This window comes from Astatotilapia calliptera, chromosome 7, assembly GCF_964374335.1.
Source record: "Astatotilapia calliptera chromosome 7, fAstCal68.1, whole genome shotgun sequence".
Lineage (NCBI taxonomy): Eukaryota > Metazoa > Chordata > Actinopteri > Cichliformes > Cichlidae > Astatotilapia > Astatotilapia calliptera.
This window is the reverse complement of record NC_137428.1, coordinates 27861440-27874962: the sequence shown is the minus strand read 5'-3', so window position 1 is coordinate 27874962 and position 13523 is coordinate 27861440. Positions and strand designations below refer to the sequence as shown.

At 41.8% G+C, this 13523-nt stretch overlaps 1 protein-coding gene across 1 annotated transcript in view; it reads right to left on the bottom strand.

Moving 5' to 3' along the window:
- Positions 1–13523, bottom strand: part of LOC113025860 (transmembrane protein 132C) — a 180073-nt gene that overhangs the window by 97503 nt on the left and 69047 nt on the right. The window lies entirely within an intron of this gene.

The following is a 13523-nucleotide window of genomic DNA, read 5'->3' as shown; positions in this document are numbered from 1 at the left end:
AAATTCATGTTGAAATATTCCAGATTTCAGATTTGTGGCTGTCAGATACAGAAGCTGTCACCTGGGGTAAAATTAAGGTGCAGCGTGCCAATGAGTGTGACCACTCATGAGGTTTTTTTAATTCTATCTATAGCGATTCATGCTGCCACCGCTCACCTAGAAGTTATTTAATGTAATGCTTTGTAAGATAATAATTAATTTTACCATAACTGTATTCATGGGTGCTGCCCACCTTATTTCTATCTTACCTATCATTTATCTCTATATTCACTGTTATTATTCACTCTCTCCTGCAGGACTGCGATTGACAAAACAAGAATCGTACAGATCACATGCATCAGTATACGCACACAAACAGAGCGCAGCCACACTGGCACACACACAGATTGAAACCCCTGAGCAGATCAAGGCTTATCCACACACAGTGGTAGCTCTGCAGGATCATGAAGGCTTGGATCCAAAGTACCAGCTTATATCTTCAGATCAATGGCTGACCTCCCAACCAGCTACAGCCAGACTGACCAACACTACGTAGCTCAAAGCCCAGCCAAAGGCACTGCTCCAAGCTGCATGCTGAATGTTATATCAGCCTAATGATTCACCCCAGAAGCCCAAACTCTGTCAGCTTGTCAGTTCTTTTTTTCTCCGTCTTTCTCTAGGTCATTGTCACTGCTTTTTTTGTTTTTGTTTCTGTTGTTGTTGTCACTGCCACAAACTCTGTATTTTTCGCCTGTGTCTGTGAGGGAAAGGCAACCTGTTCTGGGAGTAAAAGCAAAAAACATAAAAGAGCAATACTTCTGGGGGAGCAGAAGGTGAATTTTACCATTCAGTAATGCAACTATCATAGCCAGCTCCAGGAAAATGCTTTTAAAAGTATGAAAGCAGGAATGATAACTGACACCCCTACAAACAGTAAGATGCCTCAAACCTTCACAGCCAAAGGCAGTGCTGTTGGTCAGCAAGAACAAACAGCATATACAGTTTTAAATCTAACTAGCTACAAAATATAGTATAGTATAGTATATATAGAAAAGACAGAGGTGATCAGATTAGGTACAAGTCAAAATACATGTTCTGAATAACAGAGAAATGCAGATTCAATAAATAAATAAGGTTTTTATCAAGTTTTTTTCTAGATTTTTTAGATGTGTTTTTTTCTGTGTGTTTATCAGCAGCTTCTGTTGCTACTGCTGCATGAAAACACAGCGATTTAACTTTTAATACTGGCTAGTGGGGATGTTTCTGCAGGAGACCGCAGTATTTTAGGGATTAACATACTTTTCAGACACTTTCAGATTTCATTTGCAGCATTGAGACAACTGTAATTTTCTCTAAATCTATTAGGGAAAGTGATTCCAGGCCTACCAGACTATCTAGCCCAAGTCTGCGCCGTTGTCAGGCAGGAAATTGATGGAATTTGGCACCTCGTATCCCCCTTTTCAGTCAGTCCAGCTCTTGGCACAGATCTGTGTTTGAATTGCAGGGGGCTAAACAAAACTGATGAATAACCATTAGCATTTTAGTTCTGCAGTGAATAATATATAAACAAACAAACAAACAAAATAACACACTCATGATTCAAATAGAAATGACATTTAATGTCAAAGACCATTTTACCCATCTGTTTTTGGATGCCTGACTTTTTCTGCTGTCGATAATTTGGACATATAACGTTACAGTATATGCAGTATGCTTTTTTTGAATGATCGTTACTCATTGTTGCTTTATGCTTTCCATACCTATATGCAAGTATTTTCAGTTTGAATCGGTTGAATCACACTCTTCTAGACTCCTCCAGAGCATTACGTCTTAAAGTGTTGGGTAGACTAGGTCTCAAAAATGGAAAAATATGAACCATGTAAAAACTTAAGGGTTTTATTTTGATTAGATTACCTACTGATATTTTTTGTTTTTGTGGTAAAATATTTGCTTAATATAGCATGAAAATAAATGAACAGCAAACGTTATTGTGCGTTATTGTGAAATTCTATAACTATATAACTTTCAGAAATTGTCACTCGTTGCCCTTTGCAATGTGAATGTGTTTAAATGTGAATGTTTAAAAAAAATAAACATCATTGCATTGAATGCAAGCATTTGACATATGAAGCTAGAAATTCACAGTAATCATTACATCTGTCCAAACTTTCCAGAAATTTTTATGGAAGTCAGAGACAGTCAACTACGAAGCCAACGATGATTTGACATGAAATGAACCAGATGCTTTGGAGTTTTTGGATTCTTTTCATCCAGCTGTCATGGGACAAAAGGCAAGGTACACCTGGACAGGCTGACAGTCTATTGTAGGCCTAATAGAGAGCAATCGACACCCTCTCACACACATTCTCAACTATGGTAAATTTAGACTCACCACTTAATCATAGCTCCATGTATGTCTTTTGACATGAATAGAGCATTGAGGAAGCCAGAGCACCTGGAGAGAACCAGCACAAGCACAGTGCAAAATCCACACAGAAAGGGCCAAGCCAGCTTCTTGTGCTGTTTATTATTAAATGTTTTCTGTTTGAGTTCATCCTTTGTCTAATATGTCTTGTCTTTTGATTATGTTTAGTCAGAGTTTTTCATTCATCGTTTTAATTTCACAATCATTCCAGTTATCTTGAGCACAAGATCTTTTTGGATTTGAGTTCTTGTTATCTTTTAATGTCTATGGAGTTTGTCTTTTCATCTGAATTAGCCCCTCAATTAAGGGGGGTGTCTGTTTTTTTCAGTTATAGTAGTTTGCTTCCCATTTTCTTCTGTTAACTAGTTTTCTCTTATATCTGGGTTGTACTCCCTTGATCGTCTCGATTATGCTCAACTGTGCCTTGTTCCTCCTAATTTTTGTATTTTGCTGGGAAAAGGGGAACCATGTTTAGCAACTTACTGAAAATGCTCCAAACATAAATGGAAATTTTGTATTTAAGGTGAAAAAAAGAGTTTTCACAATTACAACAAGCTTGAAAGTAAGTACTTCATGAGCACCTGTGTTGTGTAGTATAGCCTGAACATTCTTGGGCAGACTTTCTCATCATTTCTTTTCATTGCTCTTCAATGAAAGAAGGGCATTCTCCTCCACTGTGTTTTATAGAGGTCTGTAGACACACACTATTTTACATCTTCTGTGATCCCTCTGATTTTAAACAAAGATTTGGATCGTCAATCTATAAGATATGTTGTGACTGGTTTTCAGCTCATTGCTCTTTGGGAATCACCTTGTTGGTGCAAAAATACTATGTTATGCCAGTAAAACTGGGTTATCTTTGGGATTTTTCATAGATTCAGCTGAAGGACAAATTACGTGTTTTTGAGACAGACTTTCAGTAACTGAGCCTAAAGACACAATTTACAATCAGTTCTTTGCTGAGTTGTCCGTTTAGTGTAGACAGAACAATAATTTATTCCTTGAATTATGTGGCTTTAAAAAATGCAAAAATCTTTAAAAGATCTTCAGATAGCAAGTGAATTATTATTAAACTATTGGAGAACTATTGCTTAAAACCACTTGAACAGTTAAAGAGTTGTTGCTTTAAACCACTTTAAAATTACAAGAAAGTCGGGTTCCTTGAAAGTAAAACATAAAGGAATGTGTGTGTCTCAAGAGTTTTGCACATTGTACTTTGTATGTTTCATATTGTCTGTTGTGTGAGTTTTATATATTCCTAGTTTTCATGTTTGTTATTTTTCTGCAATTTTTTACTTGTGTTACCTTTTGTGTTGCCTTTTCTGGACTTTTTATAAATTATATATAAAAAGCTCACTTTTTATTTTACTTCAGTCTCAGATCTATTTGGGTCCACTTTTCAACATAACGTGCATGACCCAAAGCTCAACACACAGGCAAAGTTGTGTTCATGGGCAACTGAATGAACTATTACAAACCTTTCTTTGAAAAGAACTCACTCTTCCATGTGAATACTTGTGTCTTTTAATGACTTATTAAAGAAGAGAAGAATACAGAGGCTTTTTTTGTTATAGGCAGGTGAAAGGCAATGCTGTAAAATAGAAAAAAAGCAACAGAACATGCAGCAGGAAAAAAATCCTAATGTGGACGGCTACCAAAGATAACACCATGTCAGCTGCTGCAGTTTCTCCTGGTGAGCTCTGTCCTTACTGCACAAACTGATCCTCGCTAATTTGGACATAGCTTTTTTGATTCCCTCTTTTTGCAGCCAAAGCAAGGCATCAACTGAAGTTTAAGTTGTGTCACCTTGGCAAAGGCTTGCAGTTCAAATGAAAGCTCATCTTTCTGGTTTCCACAGAAGAGGGAGAGTCTTAATGATTTGAATTTGAAATTTTGTGAAGAAAGCAAAAAGCCATGGCAAATAAGTCATACTCAGACCTATTTGATTTTCATTTTTCCCTTTTACAAGTGACAAAAATTCTCTTACCATTGCTTACCAATGACTTTGCTGTCTAGTTTCTCTCATTCCCAGTATATTCTTTGACAAAATTTCAATCTTTCAGAGTCATCTCTCAACCCACAATGCATGAGGAACTTTGCATATAGCTAGGATGAGTAAAGTGCATTTTCTATGTTTTTAGTTGTTAGCTATCAGCCTCTATAAAAAGACTGCAGTTATGACAGCCAACACATAATCTCTGTCTTTATTCTTTTCCCACAAGTCCACATTAAAATTTCTCTGATTTTGAGTTTGTGTTACAGCTGTCAAGTCTGTGGAATCAAACTTTCAAAGTAAATTCCTACAAAAAACATCAAGGATAAACAAGTGATTAAAAGGCCAAGCTTATGATTGTCTGAGAGAGACAGAAAAAGAGAGACACATCCCCTCACAGTTAGCTGGCAGAGCTTATTCTGCCTGTACTGCCTCACTACCTAATCTCACACTGTTTGTCATCCCCTCTAGTCCTATATATATCATCTTCAACTCAGATTGCAAAAACTGGAGTTGTACAAGTTGTAGCAAAAAAATATTGCCTGAAGATGTTAGCAACTGCAGGATAAGTAAAGGAATTGCAGCAGTAGATAAAAAAAAGAAACTAAAGAAAAGAGTAATCCTTCATGACAACCTCGGCTGCTTCTTTACAGGGACATTTTGTTGTTACAACATATTTATGATCACATGTGTTGAGCTATGTTCCCATTGGATCAAACACAGTGTAAGAAAATTCATCCAGACACTATCCAGATTTGATTTGACTGAGATTTTAGTTGCCAAGGCTCATTCTGTATTGCACAGCACACACAGAACATAGCTGCCACAATGACAGCTAAATCAAGAAAAGTGTATTTGTGGCAATTCTGAATATTTGGGGTTTAATCACATGAGCTGTTTCTGGATTAATACATCATTACTCACTGTTAATGAATACAGTCTAAACAATTCTATAGCATTCAAATGTTATCTGCCAACCAGAGGCGGAGCCAGACATTTGAAACACCCGGGGCTTAGCCAAAAAGGGTAGTATGCATGTGGGATTTTTTTTTTTTTTTTTTTTTGGGGGGGGGGTATAAATGACTGAAAGATTAATTGGCTCTGTTTTGAGTTTTGTTCAAAGAAGAATGACTTCATATACACTCAGAAAAATTATGGTTCTTAAATGGTTCTTCAGATGTCTTCATGGTTCTTTAAAAAACCATATATATATATATATATATATATATATATATATATATATATATATATATATATATATATATATATATATATTCCCTATAGGGAAAAATATATATCATATGCAGGACACCTAAAACTAGTTTTTTAATTAGGCAGCAAGGCAGAACAAGGTCAGGGCTGTATCAAGACACGAGGACTAAACCCCAATTCAACCAGACCCAGAACTGATCCAGAATTAAAACAGGACTACAACAGTTCAAAATCAGGACTACTGAGGACTTAACCAAGACAGAACCAGAATCAGAACTAGATGATAGTAGCACTAAAAATCATCATAGACCTGCACTACACTTGTTTTTTAATTCTACCAAAGTCCACTATTTAGATTGAGAAAAGTTTATATAATTATTTAGCCTTGTTGTGCAAACAAGCCTGCATAACTTAATAAATATAGAATTTGAAAAATAACAAACCTAAAAAGAAACACTAGGTACGAGATACATGAGGACCTATGATACGGTGATACTTTTGGTAAACAACCATTTGATTAACATGTGTGTCTCACCTGCTCTTGTTCATCTCTGTTCTGTCCTCATTCTCCATCTCAATCTCTGCTCCTCTCTCTCCCTCTTTGTGCTGACAATCATCAAATATACAGGTGAAACCAGATATTTACAAACTCTTCAGATCAAAACACTTTTATAATTGTAACATCAAATCAGACTAAATGTTTATTTTTTAGATTGATAAATGTAAAAAACATATTTGTTAACTTTAAGAGTAAAGAGAGAAACTATCTGTATTTCTTAATTGCAAATGGCACCAAATTGTATTCAAACTGAGCCACACTTATGGAGCTCCACAATTATTTTCCTGGTGTTTTGGTTGACATCTCTTGATTTTCCCATGTCAAAGAAACAGACTCTGTGTTTTGCCTTATATGTATCCACAGCTGTGCCACCAATTTACTCACATGGACTCTACTAACCTATCAGAAGCTTCTTCAGCTCAGAATGGAATCGTCTGGAGTTTTCTTATTAATTAACAATAAACTTAGTGTACATGTACTCCTAAATTTGATGAAAGTGATAAAAAACAGAAATCTCTCTCTCTTTATTCTGACATTTAACTAATTCAAAATATATTTCAATATTTATCTAAAACAAAAGTTTACTCTAAATTGATGTTGTACAGTAAAAATGTTTTATGTTTTCTCCCTAAAGTGTATGTAAATATCTGGTTACAAATGTGAATATCCTGCTGTGTACTGAAATCCCTCTTATTTTGCATAGAAATATACTGAACAACATACAAAGCATAATATATAAAATAACATTTACCCGAGTTTTTTCTTTGAAAGAACCCTCTAATGTCCATTCTTATATTTCAGTACATAACTGAAACCGATTTAGTCGGGGAGGGTAAGAACTGAAAATATGAAATAAACACACGTAAGCTAAGACTCTCTAAAAAAATAGCATTTGTTCGGCTTTTCATTTCGCCATTTGTTGATTCACTTGAAGAGCAAGTAACGTAATATTGGTCAAGTGATCAGTTTGATATTGTTACCGCGCCAGATCCGCGGCCCCGAACCGTAGTAAGGAAACCTCTGGCAGTTACTTGACTCGCAGCCGGCAACAGCTTACTATACAGGTCAACTCCGCTAGCAAGAAGATCGAGGGAGGCGTAGGAAACTGCTTTACCGAACCTTTATTTCTCCTCCAAGGCACGAACACCGCGTACAGTGGGCTGAAACAGTTTACTCACAGCGGGCATCGCCGATACAACTTTGGCTGCCGAGGGAGTTATTATATTCCTTTTATTTACTTTCTCTTCGTCTCTTCTGTAGTTAACCGTTACTTTTCTTTTCCTTCTCCGCTCACCCTCACACACCCGACAGGCAGTTCCGCTACACACACCCGCATACATTTCCCATCAGGCTTCACCCTTAAAGGACCATGCCTGTAACACTACCCCCACTCTGGATGATAATTAAACCCTTAACATCATTCCAGCACATGAACCCCCCATTAACAAGGAAACATACAGCATTCGTGCCCCCAGTCCAAAAATGGTGATCCTTAGGATGGAACAATCTTGAAGTAGACAACTGTCCATATTTTAAGCACAAGAAAACATAGGATGTACAGGGTTCACTTTGAGGAGGGTGCAAGTCAATGTCCATATCCCGCCCTTCACATAGACAGTATTCATAAAGAAAGACATTAAGGCACTACAGCTGAACGTTTACCCCTATATCCAGCTTTACCTCATTAGTATAAACAGTTCAAACAATAACTTGCAGCCCGTCGACAGCCATGTTGCCAGGAAACAGCAAGACAAACAAGCCCAACAGTACACGTAAGAATAGCCCCCTGTAACAACTCAATTTACAACAGTCATATCACTTAACATATGTAACATGAACAATTATTTATTTATTTATTTATTTTAACTACTGAGCAGGGCAGCGATCCGCCTACACCCCGACTCAGTTAGGACATACTAGCCTAGTGACTGACCCAGTCACCAAACATGTCCGGCGCCCGCCGCACACGCTGTGGTCTGGAACGGGGTGTGGACCTGAAGGAAGGGTGCTGTTCTGGTCCTTCAGCCCCATCCACGTAAGGCTGAACAGGGCTGGCTGGCAACCCACTACCATCTCCTTGAGCGGGTGGCGGAGAGCCAGCTCTCAGGGAAGCACCAGTATCTGGTTGATCTGCCCCAGCTGGGGTCTCCCACAAGTCGAAGGGGCCGAAATCAATGTCAGAATCGCTTTCGTCGAGCGCTGGAGGAGGCACCTCGGTGGGTGCTGCCTGGTCGGAGTCTTGGAAGACCCAGCTGTTGTCCAGCGGCGTTCTTGAGTGATAAGGCTTGAGTCTGTCGTGATGAACCACTTTAGCCTTTGCTCGGGGCCCCTTTTTAATGCAGTAGACTAAATCATCCAACAGGCCCACTACGAAGTAGGGGCCCTCATAGGAAGGCAGAAACTTGCGAACCTTGTGTCGCACTCTCTTGGTCCCTTTGATCAGATGCCACACTGCAGCGCCGACTGGATACTGAACTTGGCAGATATTCTTATCGTACTGTTTCTTAGCGCGCTCAACAGATTTCCCGAGAGCCTCCCGTGCCAGTTGGTGGGAAAGCTCCAGCCTTTCCCTGAGTTGCACCACATACTGTGGTGTAGTGCAGTTGGGGGTGTCGTCGGCCGGCAGACCCGCGACCAGGTCAATAGGCTCGGTTATCTCTCGGCCCAGAAGCATCATGTTTGGGGTCAATCCTGTGGAACTGTGCTTAGTTGCCCGATAAGCCATGACAGCATAGGGGATCATTATATCCCAGTCCCAGTGGCAGCGCTCCGCGGTGGTGGCTAAGGCCTTCTGCAGGGTAGCATTAAAACGCTCTACCTGGCCATCGGACTGTGGATGAAAGGGCGTGGTGCGTGTCTTTTTGATTCCGAACAGTTCACACATCCCCTGGAACACAGCCGACTCAAAGTTGGTGCCCTGGTCGCTATGCAGAGACTGTGGGGCTCCATATCTACATACCCACTCCGCAACAACCTTTCCTGCCACCGTGGGCGCTTGTGCATCGGGGACTGGATAAGCCTCCACCCACTTGCTGAAGTAGTCTTGTACCACCAATATGAATCGGTTATGCCTTTCTGTTTCGTTCAACGGTCCCATCAGATCGACTGCAATCCTCTCCATGGGGGCGCCAACACGTACTGTGCCCATCGCTGCCTGGGGTTTTTTTTGGGGCCGCGCCCTTTCAGCACAACTGGTGCAAGTGCGGCACCACAGGGTCACATCATCTTTCATGTTGTACCAGTAGTACCTATTCTTCAAGCGTGCCAGGGTCCTTTCTGCCCCAAAGTGGCCACCCACTGGGCCATCGTGCATCTGCTGCATTACGGAGTGACGATAGGCGTGAGGCAGAAGGATTTGGGGGAAAAACACATTACTTTCTGTACAGTGGAATTTCCTCACCAGCACTCCATCTTTTAGGTACAGTCTCTTCCACTGCGCCCAGTAGGCTTTGGTTGCGGGGCTGCATGCCGCTACATCGGCCCAGACGGGCCGACCTTCCCCTTTTTCCTTCCATTCCCAAACTGGGCCTATATCCACATCGTTCTTCTGGCTAGCCAAGAGCTGTTCTGGGGTCCAGCCACTGAACAAGCTAGTGTGATGGGACTCATCCACCCGGTGGATATTTGGGCAGGTGTCGTGGCTACTACTGGAACAACAGTCCACTGCTGCTACGGGTGCACACTCTGGTTCTGCTACCCGGCTTTTCCCATCGGTACCATCAGGCCCCACTACCCCCACTGGGGGCTGCCCTGGGGGGGTCATGCTGGAACCACAGTCCTCTAAGTTACACTGCACACCTTTATGCTCGAACCGGTCGCTGTTGATGGTGGGCTCTGGGAGTGTGCACGGGCATGAAGCGCGGCAGGGTCTCCTGGAAAGTGCATCCGCATTCTGGTGGTTTTTCCCAGGTCGGTGCAGCACCTGGAAGTTATACTCTGCCAGCTTCTCCAACCAGCGGGCCAGCTGGCCCTCGGGCTCCCTCAGCCTATGAACACTCTCCCGTAATGCAGCTGTTCGGGTCCCCTGTGCTGTAGAGACTCGTGGCCCTGGCTGCATAAGCTGTGTGACTGCCCTGGCGGCCCTTTTCGTTGTCTCGAACCTGTGGGCGATTTCATAGGCTCTTGCCAGGGTGCGTGGTTGTTCTTCCAACAATTTCTGGACCATTTCAGCATCTGCCAAAGCATTAGTGAAGATCTCTACAGCAATGCAGTCCTGCTCCAGCTCGGAGCGGTTGGCATACACAATGGAAACCTTCTCGTATATATCATCTCTGAGGGTGTGCAGGGCCTCACCTGGTTTCCGGATTCTCTGCCGTAGCTCAATGCCAATGGCTGCTGCATGCTCTGAACACAGCCCATAGGCAGCCTCCACCTCCTCCACAATCCTCTGGTAACTCCAGCGAGCAGATTTGGGGTTTTTGTGGATTATGGCTCCAGCTGCGCCCCTCAGGCTGAATCTCAGTTGGACAGCCATGGTGTTCTCCGTCCAGCAGTTGGCCTTTGCACAGGTCTCGAACTGATAGAGAAAGTCTTTCCATGACCCTGACCCATCGAAATGGTCTGGTTGTAATGTGGGAATTTTCTCCTTGCCCCTCGTCTGTCCATCAGCACTACAATCTGCAAAACCCCCGTCTTGCACTACACCAGGAAAACAGCCGCGTGGCCCTGGCATGGCTTGTTTTGAACTGTGACCCTGGTCATGCTTGCAAAGCCCACACCCCCCATCTGGTGCTGGTATTGCCATGCGAGTTGTTGGGGAAAAATAGCCCTGAGCTGGCATTTCATAGCTGTACTGCGCAGGTTGGGGTATACCCGGCATAATGTGTAGCTTCGCTGGCTCAGTAAACGGCGTTTTTCTAGGGACACTGCAGGTACAGTTCATGGCGGTGAATGGCTGGCTGCATGGCCGAGATGTAACAATCCGAGGTGGGTGATCATGCGAGCCATGCTGTCCCACTGTGAGCGGTGTAGATGCAGTGTTACCAGGGCCTCCGCAGTCTGAGCACTGCAACTGCTTAAACTCACTGCACACTGCATTCTGCTTCGCTATTGGTGTTAAGAAAGGGTTGGTGTGAGCTGAAGGTGGCGGGGTGAGATGCCATGCAGCCTCAAACTCCGTCGTATAGACTGCTGCTATGCTCGCCGCTGGCGTTAACTCTATGTCCGTGATGAAGGGGTTGCTGCTGTGGATTCTATTGTTTACATAAGTGGCACGGTCCACATTAGCTGTGCCACTCTCTGGGGTTTCTGGCAAAAATGGGTTGCTGCTCTTACTGAAGTACATTCCCATGCCATCCCCTTCAGCATCTCTCGGAGCCGCCATTTTCTCTGTCGTCCGAGGGAAAAGAGAAAAAGAAAGTTCGCTCCCTCTCTCTCGGCGCTTTGCGGAGTTTGATCCCGGACGAGCCCCCAGTGTTACCGCGCCAGATCCGCGGCCCCGAACCGTAGTAAGGAAACCTCTGGCAGTTACTTGACTCGCAGCCGGCAACAGCTTACTATACAGGTCAACTCCGCTAGCAAGAAGATCGAGGGAGGCGTAGGAAACTGCTTTACCGAACCTTTATTTCTCCTCCAAGGCACGAACACCGCGTACAGTGGGCTGAAACAGTTTACTCACAGCGGGCATCGCCGATACAACTTTGGCTGCCGAGGGAGTTATTATATTCCTTTTATTTACTTTCTCTTCGTCTCTTCTGTAGTTAACCGTTACTTTTCTTTTCCTTCTCCGCTCACCCTCACACACCCGACAGGCAGTTCCGCTACACACACCCGCATACATTTCCCATCAGGCTTCACCCTTAAAGGACCATGCCTGTAACAATATCAATCTTTCGTGATGCACCGTCATATTTACATTATTTGTACGGTACGAATGATTTGCTTTGGTACCTGGTCAAACTTAAGCTCTCCTTGGTATGGCTGGCTCCGTTTCTCCAACAGCGCACACAGGCAGCAGCTGCCCCGCCCCCTCGCTCAGTCGCTTAGTGCCTGAGCTCAGATCATACCAATATCAGGGGGGGATTCACGCACAGTCGTAAATTCCCCCAAGTGTGCACTATGTGCTTCGAATATTGTGTGTACTTTTTGTTTTATACAGTTGTCAGCCAGGCATCTATGAAAAAATTACACTCCAAAAGACCCCGGGCTTCTGACAAAACAACCCGGGCTTAAGCCCAGTAAGCCACCCCCACGCTCCGCCCCTGCTGTCAACCATGCTTCAGCTGACTGATGATGAAAAAACTAGCATCATGGCTGGAGAAAGATGCTGGCAATATTGTTCAGAGATATATTCAGCTCTATATTATTTTTTGGGTGAATAGCAATACATCATATATGTTTAAGCATCTTCTAAATGTTCAGTTCTAAAGGGTTTTTTTTTAATAAAGCAGACTGAGTCAGGATTCCCATATGTATTTGAAAGTCTACTGTTTTCCCCCATTATGCAAAAGTTTATCCAGCGTTTAACGGAAAGTTGCTGAAGTTTATTTTATGTATTATGATGTCACATACTACAGTAATTAGTGCAAATTAACACACGAGGTCGATGCATCATATTTGCATTCCCTGTACATCGGGTTGCCGCCTCCGCTCTGTGCTCAGATACTGTATTTCACTTTTGAACTCCAAAAAGTAATTCTGAAACTTTGTGAACAATGTGAAGCTAACTCTCACTACAAGGGATTTTTAATATTTTATTTGTGGATAGTGTGAATCAATTAGGGAAAACCTTTTTTTAGTAACAGTTAAATGTGAGAAACTCTACCAATTATTGTTTTGTTTTTCTTTTACTTCTCTTTTTTTAAGACGTACTTTCTAATAGAGGCCTTGCAGAGACATGAAAAACTGTGCATCTTAAACCAACATCAAATATTTACACAAAATCTGAAGCTGACATTTTAAAAATGTATAATAAAAAATATAAATTTTACTGTAGTGTGAGTATATTATCTTTTTATTGTTTACTTTATGACCCATCCTAATGTTAGTTTATATGTGTTTTTTTTTTAACTTTTAAATACTATTCAATTATAACTGTAGTAAGAACATAAGCCTAGATATGAAGATTATCTAATGCACAACTTATGGGTTTATCATCAGGCCATTATTATTTGCCAATGTTATTTATTTGCTGGTATCTGCATTTATAGCAGCTGTTAAATTGAAATCAAAGTAAATAAAAGACAAGAGAAACAACCATCAACTATTTTATGACCACTGACCTTGCATAGTTTGCCTGTCAGAGGGCAGATCAAGTAGAGCATTAAAAATGAGGAAATTAATAAATACACATAGTAAATGTTGAGATAATCTGCATATGTTTTGTGTGTCTGCAAAGGAAAATATATTGACTGTTA